Raw genomic sequence first — 27,210 nt, 5'->3', positions numbered from 1 at the left:
TTTTTATTTGGGAATGAAGAGAGTTTAGTCCATATGCTAATAATGCCATCTATGTAATTTTACAGAAAGATTTATCTCTCTTACTGTAAGGTGGCAGTGTGGACTGACTCAATTGCCCAGAACTTTGGGCAGCTGAGGAGAGCTTGTCAGGTATTTCAAATATACACACATTACTAAATATACTCTACATGTCATTAAATATATACTATGGCCCAGAGTATTATACTCTAGTATCAGATTTTTGAACTGCATAATTTCATTGTGTTTTTTCTTCTGTTAAACAAAGAGAAAGACATTTCCTGGAATTAGAGAAAAAAAAAGGTGAAGAAAGATACCAATTATTTGCACAAAGAACCTGCTTCTGCAGACAGCAGTAAGCTTTGCTTTCTACTTTTCATATTTCCTAGTTCACTATTACTGTGAAATACATAAGATATTTCTTTCTAGTGTTCACTAGATTTTGGTTTGGTTTTTTTTTTTTTTGTATTTCCTATGTTCTCATCTGATGTATTTTGTTAAAAAGAAGGGTAAAGGAATATATTCAATGGAAGAGTTTTGTAGAAGATCTAACAATGCAGAAGTTTCTGGGAAAGCATGATTTATATGAGGTGTCAAAGCAAAGGGTAGAATGCTTTCAACATAGTCTGAATGAAAATCTCACATGAGAGAGGTACTTTAACATGATGAATATAATTCTTATCATCTATTGGACTTTATCTATCATGAGAATAAGAGTTTTGATTATAATCTAAACATCAAGCTGGTACAGATTTCTATGTATGTCAAACTATCTGCTTTGACATAATCTAATGTAACTTGCATCCTGTAATGTATAATTCATGTTATAGGGAGTGAAGTGTTATCATTTTTTCAGAGTAAAAACAGCTTTCCAAGTTCACCATTCCCAAAGAATAGTGGATATTTCAATCTCCAGTCTCAGTGCTTTCATAAAGGAAATAAATTTTAAAAGATCACATCAATAAAAATTCTTCTATTAAAAAGAATTTGTTTAAAATACAAATGTATAAGTTGAAAATTATGCAGGTTGCATAAACTGCTCTCAAGTAAAAATATACATTCATTTCATAGACAAGAAACACCTTTGCTACAATTTTTTTGCTGAAAATGTTCCATATTAAAAAAAAAAGACAATGACAATAAGAAAATCTCCGCATGACTGCTTGGTGTAGCAATATATAAGAACATGTAATCTTTAGTAAGAAGACTATGACACAGGGATTGGGAAAAATGTTTAAATATGGATGAGTTCAGATAAATTCTAGAAATATTTAGTTTTGGATTAATCTAGCCTGTTACAGAAGAACGTTTCCCAATCATATCTTCTTTTAGCTAGAATATCTTTATTCTCTGGATCACATCTGTTTTTAAAGGCTTAGGTATATTATAGCATTGACTGAAAGACGCACTTTTTAGGAAGGTTAGATTGAAGCATAAGACAGATAAAATCCAACTTCATAACAAACAAACAAAGACTGTATCAATACAATAGCCTAAACAGGCCTATACTATTATTTGAAATGGCTTAAGATATTGCACTTGGCCTTTGGCTTCATCTTTAAAGATATGGCTATCTTAAAACGTTGAGTCCTATTTGCCTGGTCCATATGTCTTGCATCTTCTTTTCTCTTTAAAATAGCACCAGTTGGGCAACTAAATCCAACAACTGTAACACAGTCTGATCAGACAGTGGCATACAAATAACCACAGGGTCACCAAGAGTCAAAAAAGTCATTGTAATGCAACTGTAAACAGACACATAATCAATACAGCCAATGAAGGAAGGAGAGTCCTCTAAGTAAGAACCTAGTGGTAAGAATGCACTGACTAAATGTTGTGGTTGGCATTTAGCCACTTAGTGCAGATGTGGACCTTAACAGGTAAACAACTGCACACAGGCATAATCTGAATTCCTCAATGGAGTATATGTATATGGAGACCATCAGGATGAGAAGGCTCAGAAGACTGGAAAATGAGACCAGTTTTGAAATGTAAAATAAAAATTTTCTAATTTAACTATTCTTTGCTCTTATCAAGAAAGCAATCTTAGCAATCTTCATTGCTTCATATGAAAAACTTGCTGGTCTAATCACTTGTACTCTAAATCAGCTATCAGTATGTCATATCCCAGAGCTGATGTCTTTGCACTGACACAGCCAACACACATAGTTGACTGTGATGGCTACAGCTCTTAGCCACAGAGGGGATCAGGCTTGAAAGATATTTAACAATTGAATCTTGAAAATAGGTCAGTTTGTTCTCTTTTTTTCCCAATTTTCCTCTTTTATAACAGTTGTTTTTACCTACAGTATCCTCCCTCCTGATGCTCTGCTCCTGATAATACATGTCTTGGTTTTGGTTTTGCCATTATCCACTTCGTGTATTCTGCACAATGCTCTGCTTACTTGTAGCTCTTTTTCTTGTGTAATGTCTGGAATTCTTTTTTCCTGAAGATCTCTTAAATACAACTACATGCCTTTTTCCCCTCTGGAGTTCATGTGGCTCATAAACTCACATAAATTGCTTAGAACTTAGAATTGTAGGTTGCAAAAAGCCTTTCAGATCTTTGAGTACAACTTTAAACCTAGCACTACCAAGTCCACCAGTAAACCATGTCCCTGAGTATCACATCTACACAGCTATGAAATATCTCCAGAGATGGTGACTTCACCACTTCCCTGAGCAGCCTGTTCTAATTCTTGATAGCTCTTTCAATAAAGAAAATTTTCCTGATATCCATTTTGAACCTTCCCTGGAGCAACTTGAGGTAATTTCCTTCTGTTCCACCACTTGTTACTTAGCAGAAGTGCAAGACTGACACCCACCTTCCTACAACCCCGAGTCTCTTTTTCTCCAGCTAAATAAAGCCAGCTCCTTCACAAGTTTTTCTTTTTAAACATAAGTTTGTTGCCTTTCCTTGGACACACTCCAGTGCCTCAATGTCTTGTACTGAGGGGGCTCAAACCTAACACACTAACTTCTCTCTGGCTATACCATGAAAATCTTACAGAATTTTTCTGTATTGTTTTTGCTACATCATTTATATTTAGGCTTAAGGCTAGCAACTACAAATTATATCATTATCAATATATTTTTTAATTTCTATCACATGCCTCACTTTTGTCTATATGAAATGGAACCTGAATTAATGTCTCTAGGAATGCTGTAAGTTTTTCACTGCCAATTTTTAAACAATATTGGGTTTTTCTTTCTTTCTTTCTTTCTTTCTTTCTTTCTTTCTTTCTTTCTTTCTTTCTTTCTTTCTTTCTTTCTTTCTTTCTTTCTTTCTTTCTTTCTTTCTTTCTTTCTTTCTCTCTTTCTTTCTTTCTTTCTTTCTTTTTTCTTGTGGAATGTTATTTGCATTATAGAGAAAAGCAGCTTAGATTATTACAGTGAAACTTTTTTAACATTATCAGTTCTTCATTTATGGAAGCCTGTGACAGTACAGACCAATATTAATTTCTTTTTCTCAGTTTTATATTATAGACCAACACTGTGATCAGAGGAAAAAAAGACATATTCAGCAAAACATTAGTGTGGCAGACACCCAAGGATCTTTACACATCAGTGTTGAAGTTGTCCCATTTTTTGTCAGAACTGGAGTTGCAATGAAGTAACATCTTGATGAAAACAAAATATATTTTCTGCTCATAGAAATGATACACTGAGATAAGAAGGATCTGATCTTGGAAAGTTTAATGCCATTGAAAGGAGACGTTTGGTTCCCAGTCTTCATCGATATTCTGGAAAAGTTCTGAGTATATTGCATAAATCCAAACTGTACACATTCCTTTCTAAACTGCTATAAAATGTTGGCATACATCCTTACAGAATTGCCATTAGATAAAATATCTATTTTAAGAAAAGGTTTCCTGTTCAATTGAAATTCTTTGGAGAAAGCAAAGTATTATCTTTAAGCTTTTTCTGCCTTTAAGGATATCACCAAAGTGGTCTGGGAATCTCGTTCTTCTATGCATGCAGCCTGAGGCGGTAAATAGATTAAAGCAGACCAGATTATTCTCTCTCTCTGTGTGAAGTTGTTGCAAATCAATATTGTAATGAAGTGTATTATACATGCACCCATATTTTTCCCCCAAGAAGTCATAACTGAAATGATTAAATTTTGAGTGTATTTAGGATACCTGATAAAGAAGAGTGTAGAAAGTTGATACTTGGAAGAGATGTGCTTCTGAGAAATAAAATGCAGGAAATTAATGGATTATGAGTAATCTCTTTTCAGGGGTATTTTCACTTTAATATATCAAATGTGCTAAGCATTTTAAAAGGGAAAACAATGTTAGTTGTTCAGGGAATGCCCTTCAAGGCTCACTAACATGCAATAAAAAAGAGAAAATGGGAAGGACTTTGGCAAACTTGATAAAAAAATATAAATGTCTATGCTCGGTACAAATGAAATTTAACGATAGGGAATAAGTAGAAGGTTCTTTGATCCCTCAATAGGAAGCGATCACTACTTGTAATCTGTGCTCATCACTACAGTAGGGAGGAACTTTTATATTCATAGGTCACTATTTCTACTTGAGCCACAGGGAGCTTGTCCACAGCTGAGCTGTCAAAATTACAAGCAGCTGGAGCCATCTGGAAAAGTATACTCAATAGCCTTATTAGTGTTAATGGAAGGGGAAGTATTACAGGCCTGTTAGATTCCCCATAAAAACAGTCTGATATCATGCCAGCCACTCCCTACAAACCTCTGAATTTACTTAGTGTTTTAATGTACATGTGTCTTTATGTGAAAGCTTTGTTAGAAAGGTTTAAAAAGGTTTATACAGGAATTAGAGCATTGTCTTCTGTCAGTGACCTACATAAAACATATTAGAGCTAGTCTCAATATATTAGAACAGCCTGAAGAGAATGTCTTACCACTTTGTAACTTAACTGTCTCCTACCATCACAGCCTTAGGGCATGAAAGCACCCTGTTTCTTGGTTTGGGACTGGGATTTTTTATTGGTGAATTTTATTTTCGTTTATTTGATTTTAGTTTCTTTTAGTTTAGGAATTTTTGTTTAGTGCATTGTCCCTGCCCCCTCCTCTCCAATCGCTCTGTGATCTGAGTTTTTGCACAGAATTGGTGCATAAATGGGGCTCTAGTATACTTCCTGATGCCTTTGTCTTTTTGCAAGCCATGGGAGTATGATTTATCCAGTTTAAGAATACAGTTGTGTTTTTCTGAGGTAAGCTGTGTTACAAGTGATACATAACAATGGAAGAGTTGTGGAAATTCTAAAAAGTCTTCTTCCTCAAAATTTCTTCTGCCAACCTTCCAAATTATGACATGAGACCTGATACAGAATTCCAGTGCAAAAAAATACTCCACAATCCTTGTGGATCTCTCCCAACTCAGCATATTTTGTGATTCTATAAGTTAGTTTGCGTGTAAGAAGGACTTTTTTTTTTTACCCAGATGGTGGTTAGACACCATAACAGGTTACCCAGAGAAGTTCTGGATGTCCCATCCCTGTAAGTGTTCGAGGCTATGTTGGACGGGACTTTGAGCAACCCGGTCAAGTGGAAGGTCTCACTGTCTATGTAACCTGAGGATTTTTAAGGTCTCAAATCATTCTATGACTTTATGCTATGTTGTGGGATATCCTTCTGGTCTGTTGGAGTCAGCTATCTTGGCTGTGTCGCCTCCAAACTCCTTCTGAACCCCAGTCCAGTCACAGGCAGAGCAATTGGAGAAATAGTGAAAGACCTTGATTCCATGCAAGCACTGTGCAGACATAACTAAAACATTGGTGTGTTTCCAACACTACTTTGGTCACAAATCCAAAAATAACACCATTCAAATCTCTATGAAAAAAGCCTCCAAACTATTTCCCAGCCCATCAAACCAGTAAAGAAACATGGTATCTAGTGTTCACCGGTTTTTAGAATGAGCTTGAAACAACAAATCTTTTGGGATACCCGAATTATTTTTCTGATTTAACATTCATTTTCCTTATTATTTTTTGCCACATATTCTATTATTTCTTGATTTTATTCTTGCTCACTATTTGATCTGCCTACAAATTTAAAGTATTGGATAGCATTAGCAACAGTGGACCCTTTCTTGAACATGCTCAGCAAGCAAGTTTCCTGAAAGTAATTTATTAACTTCCTGAAATATTTGTGTTCATCCTGTTTTCCCTTTCAGAAGCTGTGATGAGTAATGCGATAGTGATGAGCAACCAAGATACCATTCCATCTTGCAGAATGACCATTTTTAAGGCAGTCCCATTAATAACATGACAAGTACATGCAAATAATCAGGACAGGAAAATAAAACTCTTATTGTCCTCACCTGTGGCATATATACTTATCTACTTTGTGTAGTTTGAAAAAAATACTTCAGTTTAAAGCTCTCTATTGCTCTTACTGCCTCTGTGTAGACCTGGAAGGCTGACAAGAAAATAATTTGATAAGAGGTTCTTGTACAAAAAATCCTCCATTGCTTTTATCACAAAATATAAATTTTCTCACCTAATTTTTTTTTAACAGTCACTCCTAATTGTTAGCAAATGTGACCATCCAAGAATAAAACAACAGTTTGACTTACCAAGTATGTGAAATGAATAGACCCCATAACAGTCAGGCAACATTTCAGCCTGGCAGCAACACCATTAGAACATCTTGAATTCCCTGGTAATGATACACTGAATCAATCAGATAATTACTTTATTTCTTATAGCAACAGTAATGTGACCACTACAGAGTACTTTTTAATATAGCTGATAGAGACATAAAATGAGTAGCAGATGCAAAACATGGTTGCACTTCTGCAATAGGCATTTACCAAATATTACTAAATATTTCAGTCTGTCTGAGGTGTTACGTTACCCCATTTTCACAATGCTGGGAAGTATTAGTTACCTAGTATGTTACCTATTCTTTATTTCACATGAGAGCACCTCAATCAATAGACCACTGCAATGTATGATTTTTATCAACATGTTCAGGAAAAAACACCTCCTTTTGAAGACCCTGGCACAGTTCAGGAAGATAAATATTTATTTAAAGTGGAAATTTTCTGATTCTGCTCTTGTCACTGAAATGCAATCATGGTTATAATCTTCTACTTGTAAGAAGGAAAGATGCCAGAGATGAGGACTTATTTAATGATTAATAGGGGGAAAAAAATGAATACCAACAGATCCGCAAAATGTCTAACAGTCTTTTAGCAGAAAATACACTGACCAGAATGATCACAGTGAATGTACATAAAGGGCACAACTCTGTGTCAGTGCTTCAAAGGAAGTTCACTCTCTGTAAACAGATTCTTCACAGGAACATAGCAAAATATTATAGTCTAGACCACTTTTACAATGCCCTTTTTGTGTGCAATGAACAAATGTTCATAGAGGAAGATAGAGAGCAAGGCCCTTGGCCAACACTTTCCCAAATAAATCTTCCTCAAAATGACTGTGTTAGTACTGATGTAGAAGCAAAAGTGCACATCTCAGACCAGGATGTGAGGATTGGCAGCCAAGTGAAGTAAAGACATCAGGACCTTTTCTCTTTTGATAGGATCAGTTCTTTTCCTCATTGTTTCTGGAGTCACTGCTCACCCAAATGAAACAGAGACACAGAAGTTTCACACCGGAATTCACAATACATGTGGCACTTCTTTTCTGAGTGCTTAAACAACTATACAATGTTATTTACATTTTTAGAATTTTTAAAAAGGAACTGGACTGAAGACTGATATACTACTTGGCCTAAAACTAGATCAGAGCTGGGTTGCCTGACTGTTTTTATCTGGGAGATGCTTCCTCTGGGAGGCACAGGGTCACCTTAAAATGGCATTTTGGAACTTCAATACCATTCAAATTAAAGTGATTTTTAAAGAAAATAAACCATTACAGTGTCAAGTGATTCTGGGAAAGCCACGTTATACATTTATATCTGAAACTTAGATATGTATCATACCAACAGATTATTACCATTTGCATATGTGTGTGTATGTGTGTTTGTGTGAGTGGTATGTTTATAATTCTCATATTTGAATGTAAGAAGGCAGATTCCATCCAGATCTGAAATTGAAGTTATTTAGGATAATGGAAATACCTCTGTCTGTAAGCAACTTATGCAGTCATGGAGCTGACTTGCATAAGTTACTTGGCTTGCAGAATGGTAAAATGGCTTGCAGAAAGATAAAAACAAAAATTAGGGAATGTTTTCCAGTCTTATTGCTGCTTAGAAGATGATTCCAGATGGAAGCTTAATGCTTAAAAGTTTCATTTACTTGAATAGAACAGAAAAAATTAAACAGCTGAAAATAACAAATTTTGACCATCTTAGTAACAGGAAGGTGAAGAAGAAAAAAAAAAATTGTGGCCTATTGCAGTGTGAAAATTTAATTCCCATACACATGAAACAGTTTTAAAAAGGGTTGTTAATCTATGGCTGTGAATGATAATTTTAAAAAGATATAAATGTCGTATCATCTCATGTCTAGAATGTATACATTATCTAGAAATATGTAAAACCTTGAAATGAGGCACTGAACTTTTAAATCATTTATTAATATGAATAGAAAAGTTTGATGAAGGTGTTTTAATTACATGTTTTAAATTCAAAATCAATCTTATCAACTTGGAAAGACTGGTTTTTATCCTCTGGAACAGGTCTTTTTTCAGCTGATGGTGAGCCAGCAGAGATCAAAGTTCTCTTAGGACTGTACTCCTGCTGTTTATTCAGCTGAGAATGAATGGTGGAAAGAACTGAATCTTATGGAAAGACATTTGTCACCAGCACATCAGATAACAGACTGCAGTCTGCTTAAGTGGTTACTATTCAATTATGTTAATTTAAATACTGCCATTTGGTGATGAAAAAGTAACTGCTCTAACTAGGAAATTTATTTATATGGCTTTCTACTGTTATTTAGTCTTGAGCCAAGATCTATATTGAAATTTACTTAATGTGACATTAAAAATAAGAATTAAGAAGATAACTTGTAATAAGTAAACAATTAGAAGTGTGATGCTTTATTTAATTAAATTGCCTCATCAAAGATTTTTTTTTATCTAATCTCTTTTCATCTTACTAACTTTCTATCCAAACATCAGAAAATCAGAATCTGGTCAATATGTACCAATATTTTTTACAAATCCCATGAACATCTTTCTTTGTTTTACTTTTCTTTGCTTACTTTCTCTGCTGAAATTGAAATCCTTTTTATTTGTAAGTCAAAAGACAGCTGTTAACTGTTAATAGCATCAAACGGTGGAGGCAACCTGACTGGAGTGATTTTGCACCAGTGTTTAGAGGAAAACAAATTAGCGTGTACATATAAGCTGGTTTTGTGTTACACACTCAGGCAAAAAAGAACCTTCTTATTAGAGACATAATTGGCCACATTTTAGAAAAATATGAATCAATAAAACTACCTACATTATTTCAATTATATATATCTTACTAATGGTTTATCTGATTGTATATTTATATGTAATATATGTAATATATTGCATATATGGAAATATAAAATTTATATGCAATCAACATCTTCTCCCACTCTTGGCTCAAAACTGAAGAAGTAGATCCTGCACTATTTTTTCTTCACCTAGAATGTTCATCTATACAATCTAGTGTACCTTCTAATATGAAAAATATCCCAAACACAAATCCTTATGCTATCACTGGTTTTTTTTTTGGTGAAGTTTAGAGTGCAAGAACTGGCAATGCAATACATTCTCAAGAAGAAAAAAAAAAGTCAGAGAGGTGGGAAGATTTTTGTTAGAACTTTAACCAATTTTTTCAACAACATGTGCCTAAATGAAATTCCTCAGATTATACAGAGTACACAAATTATTTATTTGCATTATCAGAACTACTACAGATCTTGTAGTGACTAAATTATAACTTAACTTTACTAGACAATACATAAGTAAACAAAGAATGTAATTTTCATATGGTAATACAACTGGCATGTGTACATTTTTTGGCCAATTATTCTGTTTTCTGGGATTACATATTTGGCAGGAAACCGAGAAGTCTACAGCCAAAAAACTGACAGGATCTGTAATTGCTTTTCTGTGATATCAATGAAGTTAATATTCACACTTATTGTTCCTGTCAGATTCATGATTGACACACACAAGAAGCGTCAGCTGGGTATTTAGACTCTGGTTGAAGAAGATCTGGCCCAAAGTCTAGGAAAAACAGAGAAAATTTTAAAAGCTTCTAATTCCCCATTTCAGCTGCAAGTGGTTCTAGGTTAAATACATATATATAAATAGTGGATAAATATTTTACGCTCTTAGAAAAGCAGGACAATTTTGGAGAATGGCGAAAATAATCTAACCACATATTACAGTATACTGTATTCTCACTAATTAGGAAAACAGAATAGTGTTTTAAGTGCTTTAATATGTTTTAACTTCATTATGAAGGAATACCAAAAAGAAGGCAATATTCACTGAAAGCAAATGGTAGAAATTTTTTACCTGATTAAACATTTCTTCTACATAATGTCTAACTACACTCTGGATCTCCTTATAACTGAAAAGTATTAGATTAAAAAAACCTCAAAAATACTTAAAATGGGATGTGGGCTGGTTTCTGGTCACAGAATCATTAAATCATAGAATATGCTGCGTTGGAAGGGACCTGTCACAATCATCAAGTCAAGCTTCTGCCCCTGCAGAGGACACCTCAAGAGTAACACCATGTGCCTGAGAGCATTGTCCAAATGCTTCCTGAGCCCTATCAGGCTTGGTGCTGTGACCACTGTCCTGGGAAGCCTGTTCCAGTGGTCAGCCACTTCTCTGGGTGAAAAACCTTTTCTGATGTTCAACCCAAACCTCCCCTGACCCAGCCTCAAGCTGTTTCCTCACATCCTGTCACTGCTCACCAGAGTGAAGAGATCAATACTTACCCCTCTTTTTCCCCTCACGAGGAAGTTGTCACTGCAAAGAAGTCTCCCCTCAGTCTTCTTCAGGCTGAGCAGACCAAGAGACCTAAGCCACTCCTAACACAGCTTCTCCTCCAGACTGTTCACCATCTTCATTGCCCTCCTTTGGATGTTCCCTAATAGCTTAATATTTAGCTGGCTGTAACATTTGAAATGGATTCTGACACCTTTACATAGGGGTTTAAGTAAGTCCCTTTCAGTTAAAAAGTTGGAGAAAAAATAATGTGGGAATAATGGTAAATACAAGTTAAAGTTCTTCAATTTTTTCCTGTAAGTTTTTGGAGTAGGTGCAGAGGTAGGATAGGCTCTCTCAATTAATCGAATCCTTAATACTTTATATTAACTTATATTATCTCTTAGTGTAATACTAATTTAATATAGAAGAGAATTATAGGCAAGAATGGGCACATAATATATGAAAGAGGATGCAATCCTGAGGCTAATTATGTTGTAATAAGTATGTAGGGAGTGATGTTAACCATGATGGATGCTTGGACAGTTAAGAGGATCATATTCATTGAAAACTGCTGTCTCCAAAATGTAGAAGCACTAGAAAGAAAACAAGGTCTTGAAGTTAAAGTATTAAAATCCTTACTAGCCAAATGTTTGCATGAATTAGATTCAGGACTGTCCAGCTACTGCTATAGTTTTGAATACAGCAATGTGTGAAGTATAACCAGGACTGTCTTCTCGGTTACTTAACCTTAAATAAAAACAAGCTCAGAATTATCTATATTATACTGGTATTTTAGCTATAGTTTCCTCATTAGCCCATTTAAAATATGGAATAATTTAGACATGAAACCTCACCCTAGTGATAGTCTTGTGAGCTTTGGATGTAGAAAATGACTGTTAAGATGATGTTTGGTAGCATAGGTTCTCAGAACTTAATTAGACTATTTCCTGTTTGCACATTCAACTCTGCCTATAAATTACGTATTCTGAACTGTGAATGGAAAACACACAAGGATGTGTTTTAGACAGGGGAGCTTTATTCTGTATTGTTACTTAGTCTCAAGACCAAAAAGATTCAGACTGGATGGAAACAGCAGGTATCATGTAAGTGTACTTGTTCAATTTGTAACTTAGTGGTTCGATTTTTTGTCTTTTTTTTTTTTTTTTTTTTTTTTTTTTTTTTTTTTTTTTTGTCTTTTTAAGAAAACAGGATGTGAATTACAGGAAATATTAATGTGTTCATCATCAGTGATAATCAGCTCAATCTGGATTTCTGTCTCTTACAAAAGACGAGGCCAATCACTTTCAGTGATACGTGTTTTCCTGAAGAGGAAATAAAGCCCACAGGGTGATGGCAGGGTTGACAGAATAGGAACAGCACCAACAAAGGCACAGTCCCACAGTGACTGAACAAGGTAAGCAGAGGTCTGGTGATGGCAACAAGAGTCAGCCAGAAGTGGTGTTTTCCAGACAAATCTGTGGTGGTAAGGAAGTCTGAAGGTCAAACCAGGATCAAGTCAATAAGGCAAGGCCAGGATCATCAAAACGCAGGGCCAGCATACCTGTGCTATTGCTCAGGCAAGGACCAAAGAAAAGCACCTGAGGATCTGTGCAGCTCCTGAGCCAAACCAAGCAGGCCATAATGAGGTTTCTCAAAGCTTTTTCTAACAAGTAGTACTCTTCAGAGCACCTGAACTCAAGGTTACACAGCTGCTGTACCTTTGAGTTGTCCTTGAGTGAATGCAGTCAGCTGAACCCCTGCAGCAAGGCTGAAGAGTTTGGTGGCACACTCACTGCATTGGTATTTAAGGAAGGCAGTACTACATGTGAAATTCATTTTTTGGAGGTAATTTAAATTTTATTAATATATTTGTTAATTGCGTGGTGTCTAAGGACCGTAGTTTAAGCTGTTAGGGCTTATTGTATAAAATATTGTATATTGTCTGAATACAACATTTAGCATGCTGGAGTGCAGATATTGATTGTAAAAGGAACACTGAAGCTCTTGTGTTCTCACATTAAAAAAAAACACCAACAAAACAACAGTCAACTATTAATAATAGGGAAGGGTAGATATTTGAAGTAATTTAATATTTCCAGCATTTGGTTGGTCAGTTAGAGTCTTATCCAGAAGAGACTTCAGCTGAAATAAGAGTTGATCCTTTGTTTTCATTGAAAACTCTAAAGTATTCTCACCATTTCTAACTGTTCCCTCTGGTAACCTTGAACCAAGTGGACAGTAAATGGTAACATACCAGTTCAATACATTCAATGGCAGTCAGGCATAGGTATGACTGTCTCCTGAGCCTAACATTTTCCTTTTTCAGGATGCCAAGTTCAATTACTAAGCCTTGGATCTGTGCCCTTTTTCAGGCATCCACCTGTTGCTTTGTGCTAATCTGTCATTGCCCTAAAGATTTTTGTGTTGGAGAGATCAGATATCTGAAATTACTAAATTTAAGGTTTTGGGTTTTTTCATCTGCCTGATGATGTTTTCATGAATAGTAAAAGAAATTGTATTAAAAATGTTTTATCTTTAAGATCCTTTAGAACTGCTGTGTCTTTCTTTCTAGGGTTTTGGATGGAATGTCAAGTAGGCGATCTGAAGCATTTGGTGCATTTGTTCCAGTCTGTCATAGAGTACTAGACTGCATTAGAGAATTTAGCCAACAAAATTTGGTAATTTATCTTCTCTTTCAAGCTGAAGTAGAATAGGCCAAAAGAGAGCTTAAAGCTGACATGGTTCTTGTAAAACTAAATAATTGAAGAGTAATAATTGATTCTGAGCTATAGCCTGGAATATTAATATTCATTCACAATTTTAGGAGGTGTGCTTGTAGAGTGAATCCTGCAGATAATTGACTAGTAAAAGGGAAAGAAAAGAGTAATCTTTGAAGAAAATTATACACTATGTACACCTTTGATATGTAACAAATGTTATTTTGAAGAAGTAAGGTTAATATAAGCTGGAGGTAATAGAAATCTTTGAATTAATTGCATTCCTGAGTGCCTAGAAGGACTTGTTGGCTCCAAGTCTTATGAAACACTTCCTGCTAGTTTATTGCATTTCTTGTTTGGATTTATTTCCCAGTTGATTCCTGAATTCTATTTTCTGATTAGTAGTCTTTAATGCACTTTGATATGTGGCATATTCTTTCTCACATTGTTTTCTGCCAATATTTGTGTTTCTATTGTGTCTGACTATGTGAAGTCAGCGATTTTTAATTGTCAGCTTGGTGCTCCAGCTGGCAAATGTGTCAAAATGGTCTGTTTGGATTCCAAGGTTTCCATTTTCAGCTCTTGTTTACCTTGCCACACATTCACAGATTCCTGCCACTTCAGCTGGTAAAATTTCAGTGCACATCCTGGAAATATTGCAGCTTGCTAGACCAAAATATACCCCTGTCTCTGTATTCCTGAACCCTACCCAATATTCAAAAAAATCCTTTTTATGGTTCCCATCAATTTGGTTAGTGTATAATCTTTCCTACTAGTCTTGACTTCTGTTTTTCATTCTCTCATCTCCCCCACCACCTGGGAGCAGTAATGTGGAGGACAAATGAATCTCTGCCGTGGAATATCTCAAAAATGACTGCAGACTTTGGAAACATAACAATTTTTAAGCTTCACAAAATGGTCACATGCTTAGATTTCTGTTTTTTTCCTCTTTTAAATGCTGAATGAAAATGTCTCAGGTATTCAAGTTTCTTTTCAAAAATTCTTTTCTCAATTTATTGACCCTAGTCCTTGCATTATATAATGGGAAATTGCTCACTACATTGTTACTCTCCTTAAACTTTGTGTAGCTTTTGCACAGTCCTTGTAGTCTGAGTTCTTGACTGTGAAAGATACAGCATTACTTTTTTGCATAAACTCCATGCTGTCTAAAAGACTCAATATAGTGTTCTAGTATAGTTTCTGTGATTTTTCTATCATATTTATTTTAATAATTTTTTCTACATTGATGTTGAAATATTTAGTCTTAAATAATCAAGTAATACTTCCTCTCCCTTCTAAAATTCCACTGAAGTGTTATGTTAGCTAATTATTTATAATTTTTGTTATTGCTTTAGCTATCAAGCAATTTCAAAATTTTGATTTCATTTATGTTAATACTGTAAAAATCTAGATATTGTACCAAGGAGGGACAAAAGGAAAAAAATTGGGAAGAAGAATGTTAGACATAAAACACCAGATATTTATGTAAAAAGTTAATTAAAAAAAGTTCTACATGAAAAAAATATGAGTAAAGGGAAAGGAGTCATCCTGATAAATTTGAATCGTTTGAATTAATACTGATGATCTGACTTTTTGATCAATTGGATTAAAAAAAGATAAGAGTGAGACACATTCAGAAGAGACAATTGAAAGGGAAGAGAAGAAAAATCTGAAGAAGCAGATGAGAGGAGTTACAGAAAAAAAAATCCAATATATGAAATCATATCTACATGCATAAATTAAAGTCCCTGAACACTAGAAGCTACTTTGGTATGGTTGTAAAGATGGTACAGTTCCTAGCCCTTCCAAGCATAGTTAGCAAATTAGACAGACCAGGAACACTAACTTCTCAAGTAGTGAAAACATGAATCAATCTATGCCAGACAGCTTTGGTGTCACGGATTTGTCTTGAGGAAGTTTAAATTTTATAGTAACAGAAATAACTGTACTAGGAAGAGGGAGGGAGGGAGAACTATGAGATAGTAATTTGTGTCCAAAAGTAAGTTTAAGTATGGGAAGGTTTCTAAAGACAAATGAGTGGACTCTAAACAGAGACATTATGGTTTTGATACATGCAAAGCAGGTGCAGATGCAGTCGATTCAGAAAGTGCCTCATAAGATGCAGGTAACTCATAAAGATTGCAAAGCTGTGCAAAATAACCTTACTCAAATAAAATAAAATATTTTTTCTTCAGGTTCTGCTACCATTAAACTTTTAAGTTCAATGTATGATGTGGTAATACATATTTAGCACGTAATTTTTTTCTATATTATCTTAGGCCCTGAAATGTTAGGATTTTTCAGATGAAGCTAATTTCATTATGAAGAAATGAAATTTACAAAATGCTGTGCTGATGAGTTTTAAATATCTAATGCATAACAGAATATGTAGAATGTCTTGTTTGAAGGGAAAGTATTTACTCTTGGTAAGGAAAGAGCATTCCTAGCTGTATGTAATCAGACCACCATGGTTGATAGTTAATCACACTAATACACTTACAGTAGGTAACCTCTTTGTGTGCATGCAAACTAATTTGTTTATGGCATATGGGTTTTAATTGGTGATGGTAAACTACAGTTATAGACTACTATAAACTGTAGAATTTTGGAGTCTCCTGTTTTCTGTTAATGTTTAATTTAAGCACAGCAATAAAAAGGATACTGGTGTTTATGATGTTGCACAGTCTTTTTTGAAAGAAACATATGTGATCAGTGTATGTATACCAAGCAAAACTGATAGAGGAAAAAAATGCAGAAATTTACTTTATCCTTTATTACTTTAGACTTTGAGGTAGACTGGTTGACATGATGAATAGCATGCATGCAACCATTGCATGTTTAACTTAACTGTTGTAAACAGTCTATTAATCTCTTTCACTAAATGTGGTGGTATCAGAAATTTTAAAATGAACTGTCATGGCTTATCAATTTTCTGGTATTTCAGGTTATTTCTAGTGCCATGGTGGATTGACCCTGGCCAGTAGCTAAGCTCACATCTGCCTGCTGACCCACATCCAACATGATGGGGAAGAAAATGGTTAGGGCAAAAGCAAGAAAATTTAATAAGACACCCAAACCAACACATGCAAGCAACGCAAAATAAGGAGTTCATTTACTATTTTCCATCTGCAGACAGATATTTAGCCATTTCCAGGGAAACAAGTCTTCATTATGCATATTAGTCACTTGGAAAAACCAATGTCATAACTATGACCTTTTCCCCTGACATCCTCTCCCTGGATTAGTTGCTAATTGTGGCATCAAATAGTACAGAATAATCTCTTGTCCTGCTTGTGTCTTCTTCAAACTTCTTACGTACTCTCAACCCACTTACTGGGAAGGGCAGAGTGGGGAAAAAACCTTCTGATAAAGCAATCTTAAGTAGTTGGTCCCCAAGGAAGAGGAATGACAGGGAACCAGTGGCAGAGCAGAAGTTTTCTTAGGAAATAGAGTAAGCAACAGATAAGTCATAAAAGGACAGTTGCTGGTGTGTTGTAGATGAACTTCTTATATATGATAAAAGGCATAGAAATTTTATCCAACTACAGTGAAATTCTAGTGGTGAATTTGCTTGAAACAATGAGAACACAGACTGGAAGAAAGATGCAATTTATAACATCCTGTGAAGCCAAAGATGAGTTTAATAATGTGAGCTTAACTTACAGTCTCTTCAATAAACTTTGTTAATTGCTTCTCTGAAGAAATTACTCTGATGTGAGCAGATATAATTTATATCTATGTTATTTTGGTTCTTTTGTCCAAAGACATCACCAGGATCCCAACCCTATGTGTTAGAAAACATGACTCAGATAATCCTTGGAAGATTCCTCAAAGATTCCTAATAAAAAAATGTTAGATTTGTAGTTAAACCCAAATATATCACCCCATGCTTATGCAATAAATACACACCAGTTTTTAGTTATTATAATTATTTTTCTTCTAGCCGCAGAAGTGGGTTTCTTTAGGGATTAATGTCTTCATTACAATTCTAGCAGAACTGCTGGTCAAAATGTTTATTTTTGGTAGTAAGGAAAGAAAAGTTTATTTGAAATAGTAATCGATTTGTTTATTGATACATAGAAGCGTTGCAGTAGGATATGTTTGTTAAGTTTTTGAGCACATATTTATCCTGAATATATGTATGCTCATCTGAGGACAATCTTGATGATGCATTACTAGTAGTTTCTGTATCTAAGAAAATATCTGACACCTCATGAAATAACCCGTGATTAGAAGTTTTCAGTGCTGCATTCTGGGTTATCTACCTGTATTTTCACCTGATTTTGCATTCTGCCATTTGAAACTTTTTGTTTCTTTGCTTGTTTCCTTTGTGGTTTTTGTTGGTTATTTTGTTGTTCACTCTAGAGCCAGAGAACCTTAGACAACTTACGTGATAGAGGGTTTTATGCAAAGTCAGAAACTCATGTACAGAAAACCTGTTATCATTACAGGTAAGTGTAATTGCAGAAAATAAAAAGCTACTCTGACAGGGGCTTTGACAACTTGGCAATGCTTTAAAACCTCCTCTTAAAACTGTCTCAAATTATTTGAGAGTTTCTTCACCTAAAGGAAAATCCTCCCCTTAAATTGGGTTTCTTATTTGTTTACTGCATTGTCCCAAAATAAGCCTGAACTAGCTTGGGTTCGTTCCAGCTTATTTTAGCCATCTAACCAAAGTGGATTATTTGAGAACATATTTAATTAAAACTCCTTTTACTTTCAGTAGCGGCAGGCACCTGAGTCATCCTCTGTTTATCAGTTGTAAAGGAAATCAAGAGTAACTTTTGAATCAGCAAATGCCATTTACTGACTAAGAAAACAGAAGTTTATTTGAGCCCTAGAGTGTCAATGGCTTAGGCGAAGGTCTGGGAGAGTAGGATTCTATTTATCTTAGTAAGGGTAAGGGTACAATAGCACTAGAACTGTGGAGTGAAACAGTTGAATATTCACCAAGAAAGTTTTATTTTGCAGTATTGCCTGATCCCCTACTCACATATCCAATAACAGTTGGAATGCTTCTGTAGACTATATTCCATGTTACCTTGTACTAAAGGGAATCCAGTTTGCATGTTCACCCTGGTGCTACAGTGAAAATATAGATAGGTAGAAGTTGAATCACAATAAATGTGATTTACTACCATTCTAGGACTCTGATTCACATTGTGTCTGTTGAAATCAAGTTCACAGTAGTTTTTTTGTCTTAGGCACATGCACAGAGAGAACTATTATTTTAATTTTCCTTCAACAAAGAAAAAAAACTACTTTGAAAACATCAGAGGTACACTCTAGAGCACACTGTAAGGCACAAAATGCAAGAAAATTTCCAATGGGAAAAACCAAGGCCCTCCCTGAAAAAAATATCTCCCTCCCCCCAATGGGAGATGAAAATAAACCCAATATCCTCCACACAAAATTTTTAGTGTAGATGTATACAGAGAAGAGTTTATGATGCAAATCTAAGTGCAGGAAGTAGGGATGATCAAGATATTTCCTTCAAAAGATTAACAGAGATTTGAGTTTAAAGAGTAAGGTATATAATTTTAAAAGAGCAAAAACATCTGTCAGAAGTATTCCAAGGTAGCTTTTTAGAAACACAGAGCAAACAGAAGAAAAGTGTCAGAAAAAGAGCTGAAAGTGAAAGAGCAACTTGAGATGGAAATGAAACAGACCTTTTTTACTTGAAGTATGCAACAACATGAAGCATCATCTCATTTTGAGTTTAGAATTGAGCCAATGCTTCTCCAGAGCAGTAATATTTTTGATCCCATGGAGGCATACTGACAACTCTACACCACAGACAGCTTATAAGGCCATGGCTTAGGTAAATAAAACAGAATAAATAGCCTCCTTCAAATCAGCTGCAGTGTTTCAAGTTGAGCTTATTGGGACTTAAGTTTATTGTATAAATACAAGTCCATGTTGTCATTACATTTTTGGAGTTATAAAACAGGTTAATACAATTCAGTTTAAACCAACAAACTGAAAGGAAAATATTTTGAGTTGGAACCAGCAGCTTGTTGTAGCTGTAGTAATCAGGCTTTGTTGCCTTGGCCACTTTCTTATTTGACTTTGCAAATTTCATTTGAATACCAACTGTTACAAAACATATGGACTGCTATAGTAATCCCATATGCCGGATGATAACTTGCAATTATCTGTGCAGGATTCAGCAAATGATGAAATTACAGAATATTTTAAACTGTATATCTAGTTTAATGAGAATTTCTGAATGGGCATTTTAAAGGCCAACAGTAGAGGTTTTACTACCTTTAATGCCTCTACTCCTTCTTAGGCTTTCAACTTGAAAACTTGGGATTTCATACACAGCTCAGGTCTTTAACAGATGTGAAAAAGTTCTGTTATAATTTAGGAAGGAGATTGAACAGGACTTCATGGAGTGGTAATAGTTTCATCTTTTTTTAAGGACAAATATGAGTGCTGGACTCTCATTCAGCATATACATATACACAGCAGCAATAGGCTGCCCTGTGAAATATTTTGACCACAAAGAAGAGAAAAAGAACTTGGAGGTTCTCATGTCCATGACTATAGATCAGCTGTACCTTTATGGTAGATATTTCCATGTTAACTCTCCAAGAGTTTTCTTGTTTGTACACAATGCAGTGCCATGCAGACTAACATTTTAACATTAAAAACATTTTAATATTATGTTAGTACAATCTTCTTGTTAGCAGTGGAAATTTTAAGAGGCACACTGAGCAAATAGGATCTTTGTTTATATTTTTGGTAAATGAAAGTATTATTTGAATACTTACCCCAAGTAAATCCTGACTCTTCCCCTTTTCCACTCAGGGACAAGCTTCAAAATCAAAATCTTAGACATGATCAAAAAATATCCTTAAAACCAGCACATTTATATGGTCTTACCTTGCATTTGTATCTTTTTATTCTGTGTTTTAGGGAAAAAAAAAAAAGTGATAAGTACCCTGAAAATTAAAGACTACAAAGCAAAGTACTTCTTGGTCAGAACCCAAAGTGCATTTCATAGAACAGGATATTTCCAACTCACCCAAATTTCTAGGGAGGGACAGACGTACAAAGACAGTTTCGAGAAGATATTAATCTTTTATAGTAAGACATCTTGTTTCTACATAAATTAAACCAAAATAAAACCTACCAAATAACCACTACCAAAAAAAAACCCAAGCCAAAATCAAAACTAATTACTAAAAATTAATTTGCCAATGAGTTTTTAAGTCATAACTTAAGTTTTAAAGAAATGTTCTTCTGTATTAATCTTCTTTTGAGAAAACACATAAACACTTTAAGTCAAATTGGAAAATAAAGGATTTTGTAAAGAAATCTTTGCTCACTCTTACCAGAATTTTGGAGAGTGTTTAAAAACCTATGCTACAGGAAAAGTTTCTGATTACTATGGAATTTGTGGTTTTTGTCTGATAAACCTTATTGTTCAAAAATATTGGCAATGTTGTGTTGAGAATGTCTTCCTAAATATTGTACTTAAATGTAAAGTCTATATTCTACAGCTCTAGTGATATGCAAATGCTAAAATCAACTGCTCACAGGATTCACCAATCATCAGCTGAAGTGATTTGAATATCTGTGTTGTTACTGACCATAATTTAATCTAGGATTCACTGCTGGTGCTGGGAAATAGGTGTTTGTTCTTCTCAGCTGAAGATCAGCTTGGTAGTTATATCAGTTAAAACTCTACTAGAAAGAAATACTAAAACTAGATTGCTCACTAGATAATCATATCTAATTCTTCATTTTTATAAGGAACTTTTTTCCCCTTCCTCTTGCTGTTTGTTTTATCTTGGTAGCACTTTTGAAATGGAAAGGGAATAGCATGCAGATAAAGTTATAGAAAGATGTATCTGCACCAGCCTAATACTCATTGTCTTAAAATGCATTTTATTTCAACTGTATTTTCAATAATAATGCTCAGTGCCTTATGTTTTTAACAGAGAATTGCACTTCCAGAGTCCAAACTAAAGCAGAAGGCACTAAAATAAATGAAATTATCCATTTCATAAGCCTTTTTCTTTTTCCTTATGTATCTCACTCCCTTTGATTGATTATTCCCGTAAGACCTCATTTCTTTGTAAGTTATGAAGCAATCACATCATCTTCAGGTGTCTTTAACACCATCTAAACTAGAAAAGCAATGAAGAATTTTTTCTGTCCCCACTGCCCAATAAAAACATGCTCAGACAAATCTCTGATATAAAAGTGCACCAATGTAACAAGCAACAAGCAGGTTTTTAGAAGAGTAAAAAAATTTTTAAAAAAACCCTTAAAAACATAAGCTACTGCCTCAGCTGTAAATAACTGTTTTAATTTTAAGCTGATTTTAAAATTCTGAAGCTAATAAGATGCTTGAAATATGAATTCATAGGAGAACTCCGTTCATGTACTCCCTTAATGATGCAAAGAGAACAATCTTTGTGGATAGATGTTTACAAATTGCCAGTTATGTTTTGTTATTGAACTGAGTTTTGCAAATTTCAACTCAGAATATAATTTATCCTCTCATTATAATCACATTAGGCAATTTTTTTTAATATATAGGTCTGTCTAAAGAACAAAAAACCAAATATACACAATTGGATAGAATGTATGCTAAAAGGATAATGTGAATGGAAAAGAGCAGGGGACATCAGCAGAGATAAATGGAATTTTAAAACACAAGCATCAATCAAAAAGGAGGTCACCTAAGCTTAACTTGTGACTTCCCATAATTTCACTACTAATCATTTTAGTCTGGCAAATTCTAAAATTTTAATGTCACCATTAAGTTCATATTTTTTAGTCTTGTATCTGTACAGACATTTCTGAATGAGAATTGTTCTTTAACAGAGATTTACATGTGCAATAAAGTTGTGAGAAGGGTAAAAAATAGAGAAGATGGACTGCATTCCAAGAGTCCAAGTCAGGAAGACAATTCCCTTCTCTTCAAGCTGCGCAATGGGAAAATCCACAACATGAGGAAGGAACTCTGCCATCAGTGAAAGGTGGAAGAGCAGCTCCTGGCTTGAGACGTCAGAGGAGTACAGATAGGAGTAATCAAATAATGTGTGGTGTTTTATTTTAATATCCTGAGTTTTTATGGAGTTGGAAAACAACATCAAAATTTCCAGGATTTTAGCTGTAAAAAAATCCTTTAGTAAAATGTTAGTAAAATAAATAATATCAAATAATGGGTAAAAATACTGCAATTTAAAAATTGTGCATACTCTGAATGTTAGAACAATCCTCAGCACATCTTTGGGCCAGGACAAATAGTTTTCTTCCAAGGACAGTGTGGGAACAAGGCATGGGGCAGGTATCCTTCCATACCAATGGTTTTCATGTGCAAACTGTCATGGATGCGAAAGCACTATTAAATGTAGCCCACAGTATATAGTCAATGTGTGCAGCTCTGTTCAGGGCTAGAGAGCCTGCCCTGGGAGTATTAATAACTTAGATGTCTCCAGAGCTTTCCTGTGAGCAGAAAAATGGGGCAGGGTGACACTGAAAGAGCAAGGTTCTGTGCTGAGAATCCTCTCTCCCCTCCTGTTCATTGGTGCCTCTGCATCGAGTTTGCTCTCTGCTGTGCTGTGGACAAACAGCCCATGTTACCTTTACACAAATGCTTAGACACTTGAGACAGGAAACTTTAAAATAAAATAGTAGAAGCAGAGTAGAACAGATGAGTCTTACATTGCTTAGTGTGTAGTGGTTATGATCTTTATTATTTTATTTTCTGAAAATAAGTGGTACCATAATTGTGCATGAAGTAGCAAGAATTACTGATGTTATACCTGCTGATAACCATCACAGGGAATAAACTGACTCTAATCCTCTGTAAATCTTTATTCATACAATGTATTTTCTGGACTATTAAAAAAAAATACAGATTGATTTGGATCAGGACAAGGTATATGTTTCAAATTTGATCGATTCTGGCATGATGAATTTTTCTTTCATGTCACATGAGAAGATATTGTTCCATATCTAATGGGTCTGCTTATGTTATTCATTTCAGCAGTGTATCAGATCATTGAGAAATATAAGATAGAGATGTAAGGTGTACTTGAAAAACCAAAGCAAAACAAACAAAAATCATCAAAAAACTGAAACCAAATGAAATTATTAAAAATTAAAATGTTGATAAATTCCTGAATGGGCACCAAATAATAAATGTGACCAATATATAAATTCTTATTAATTTTAAGTATGGTAAATTTTGTAAATTTCTTTATTCTAACCTACAGAAAATGTGATCCAGCACATGGAAATTTATAGCTCCAAAAGTCAGAGACAATCATACTGAAGAAGCATCTTAATGGATTGTAAATGTGAAAGTATTTATAGCTGATACCCAGATAAAAACTGCACTGTTCCTGAAGCAAAATAGGTAACCTAAGCTACACACATATAGACACCAAGCAGCTCGTTATGATCAACCTTTCAACAAATTAAATCCAAGAATATTCCAAAGATTTTTTTATACATAAGTGGCAGGTGTTATACATATGTATCTGTAAAATTCTCCTAGAAAAAACCTGAGTGATGTTACATTGAACTCAAAAAGAATCTGATAATGTGATGTGATCAAATACTCAAGAATATATATATTTTTACTTATTAATTCAAATTCATCATAAAGCCAAAAAAATATTTGGATGTAATTAAATTTGCATTCAGTACTACTTTGAAAAATATTTCCTTTTATAAAATTGAGTTTCAGCTGATGGAATCTCATTCAGCATTTTGCTATAGCATTGAGCAGATTCTTCCCCATACCAGAGATGAAACCAAAACCTCAAATTATAACACCTTCTGTAAAATAAGAACAGCTAAATAACTTCTGTCTGAACTTTATCCCTTTAAGTAGCTTATCCCTTCAAGGAATGTAGGTTATGCATGTTCTGTGTCATTGACTGTTTGCCAGTAATGAATACAGCAGACAAACTTGATTAGCTCAGTGTTCTAGTCTTACCAGAATTAGCTAAGCATTATTTTAATTCAAAATGGCTTGAAATAGATTAAAGTGGTTTATTAATTTGTCAAAGACATAATTAACTGTCAGTGACCTGTACACTAGAGATCAATATCAACAGGGCAGCAAATAATGAGTTCCATGCAGACCTCCCACAAAGGCCAAGAAGGTTACTCACACAAATGTGCAAACGCAGACATGGGCACACACACAGCCCTGCACTGCTTGACTTCAGAAGGGATTTGTGGCCACTCTGGCTGGGACCATGCTCTGTTACCCGCTCTGTCTCCCTCTGCTAAAAGTCACCATATCTTTCTTCTGTGCTTTTCAAGCTTGGGTTTTTTTGTGGTTTTAAAAATCCTTTTTTTTAATTCAAGATTTGACATACAGTGATATACAGTGATAGTGTGTTTGTGATATCTTTTCAAGGAGCAGCTGAAGTTAAAGAATTCAATAGCATTCCTTTGAACAATCTGTTCTACTGATGAATTTTCCCATGATAATTTTTATAATTATTTTATCCTTATGTTAGCTATTTTTTCATGGGTTGCAATTCTGTCTGGTTATATAATAAAAATCAGGCAACTTCATTAGAATTTCCAAATTTTGTCTTCATTTAGAAAAGTTATTAGATTATATTTTGTTAGCTGCCATAGAAGTATGGACTACATGTATGATATACTTTTTTTTCTCACACACCATGTTATGTTTTATATAATTAGAAACTCCTGATATGGTGTTGTTTAACTTTGCTAAAACTAACATAAAGCAGGAACTTTCTTCTTAACTGCATACATGAGTTTTTGAAAGAGGGATTTTATGCACACATAATTTGCTGGCAATTTTATTCATTATAGAATAATTTATTAGAATATAATAAAAGTAGTTTTGAGGAATCCAGTCTAACAGTATTATCACCAATATTCAAATGCTCTTGTGCTCTCCCACTCCCATTGAAGGAAAAATACAGCATTATGTTGTTAGAGTAGCTTGTGTTAGAATTCACAGCTGGTGACAAACTTCCTGATCCTGTGACTCATCAGTATGCCTAGTGCTCCCTAGGTGTTAACAGTCTTGCATCAGGTTACATGGTTGTCATTTAGACTTCTAATCCTCTACTTCCAATCTTTTCTTCTAGTGTCCTCTGTCAGTTAATTGAGAGGGCTTCTGCAGATATTAAATAATCCAAAGCCTTTTCAGGAGTGTGCTTTATAATGAGTTGATTTATCTTTTGAGAGAATATTTTTTCCCCCCCTATCATTAGTTTAAAACACAGACTTTTCTGACTGGGATGAACCCTTATTCTCCATACACAGTTCCGGGGGCTTTGTGGAAGACACAAACTACATGTGAACAATGCATGTGAGAGTATAGGAACTGACAAGTTACAATGACCCTGAAATGGAAGTATGTAATACAAACCAGTTTTTCAGTAAATACTAAAGGCAATCAGTTCTTTGTGGATGATGAAAAACCTGTAGTGCTTTCTCTGCATGCAATTTATGATGACTCAGTATCTTTTACCTAGCAGGTATGGTGAATGATTTGGATATGCCAGACTAACAGTCTACAAATCACTCTACTCACTTGCATGATAGTCTGTGCTGTCTCCAGTGGTTGCCAATCACCAGGTAAAGAAGTGTTAACTCTAATTGCTCCTCTCCAATCAGGCAACTGTTCTTCATAAACCTGGTACTTGTGTCACAGACAGATGAGCACTATTAAACTGAGCCATAGGTTGCAATCTCATGGACAGTTTGCATATCTGAAAGTCCATTAGCTGACATTGCAGAGGCTTCACTACAGAGAAACACAAGTCACTCTCCTCATTCCCAGCAGGCATGACCTTTCTACTTGTTTTTTCCAGAAGACACAATTTACTGTGATATCTGTCTGCCTGAGATGGCATTGCTGGAGAATGGCACAACTAGGAACATATATCTACCTCCACTAGTCAGTGGAGGACACTGGAAGACCACTTCAGGTTTGATGGGTTTGAGTTCCACATGGTAGGGCAGATACTTGGCTCTCTTCTCCTGATTGTTCTTCTCAGGCATTCTTCCAGCAAAAATAGGTAACACAACTCTTCAACTTAAATTTTTGCTATTTAATTGCCAAGTGGAAATACAGTAATAGCCACAGTTAGTTCCAATTGTCTACAGCTAAATCAAATTTTGAAGGGAACTTTTCATATGCAACCATTTAAAAATATAATATTAAGATACACATATTTGAAAAAAAAATGAAACAAACAAAATCCCCATAAAAGATTAAGATATTAGAAAGATGAAGGATGCCTCAACTCCTTAAGTTTCTGTACTTAATGTTAAAAAGAAGCAATTAGAGACAATCCTGAAACATTTAAGAGTGATTGAGAATTTTAGGTTTTACAACACAGAAGGCTGTCTCTTAAACAGATTAACTTTTCCTGAGATAGCTGAAGATTCTGTATGAAAAAAAATTCAAGCTGAAGTTAGTGTCAATTTATCTTTTATTCATAAGCAGCTAAGCATTCATCTTCATTCAGTGCTGTGCAGTCTCATTTTCAGTGTGCAGTTTTGGACCTCACAATTTAAGACTGTTCAAGTCCTTGAATGCAACCAGGGGAGAGCAGCCAGGCAGGTGAAAGGATGGAAG

General features: G+C 34.8%; 1 long non-coding RNA gene across 1 annotated transcript; it reads left to right on the top strand.

The window, feature by feature from the left end:
- Positions 1-12,608: 12,608 nt before the first annotated feature.
- LOC135298039 (uncharacterized) lies at positions 12,609-23,522 on the top strand. The gene is made up of 3 exons (XR_010360005.1): positions 12,609-12,735; positions 13,463-13,568; positions 22,449-23,522. It is a non-coding gene; the product is annotated as an uncharacterized LOC135298039 (long non-coding RNA).
- Positions 23,523-27,210: the final 3,688 nt, after the last annotated feature.

This window comes from Passer domesticus, chromosome 3, assembly GCF_036417665.1.
Source record: "Passer domesticus isolate bPasDom1 chromosome 3, bPasDom1.hap1, whole genome shotgun sequence".
NCBI lineage: Eukaryota > Metazoa > Chordata > Aves > Passeriformes > Passeridae > Passer > Passer domesticus.
Note: the sequence above shows the minus strand (reverse complement) of the source record. Positions and strands in the feature narration are given on the sequence as shown.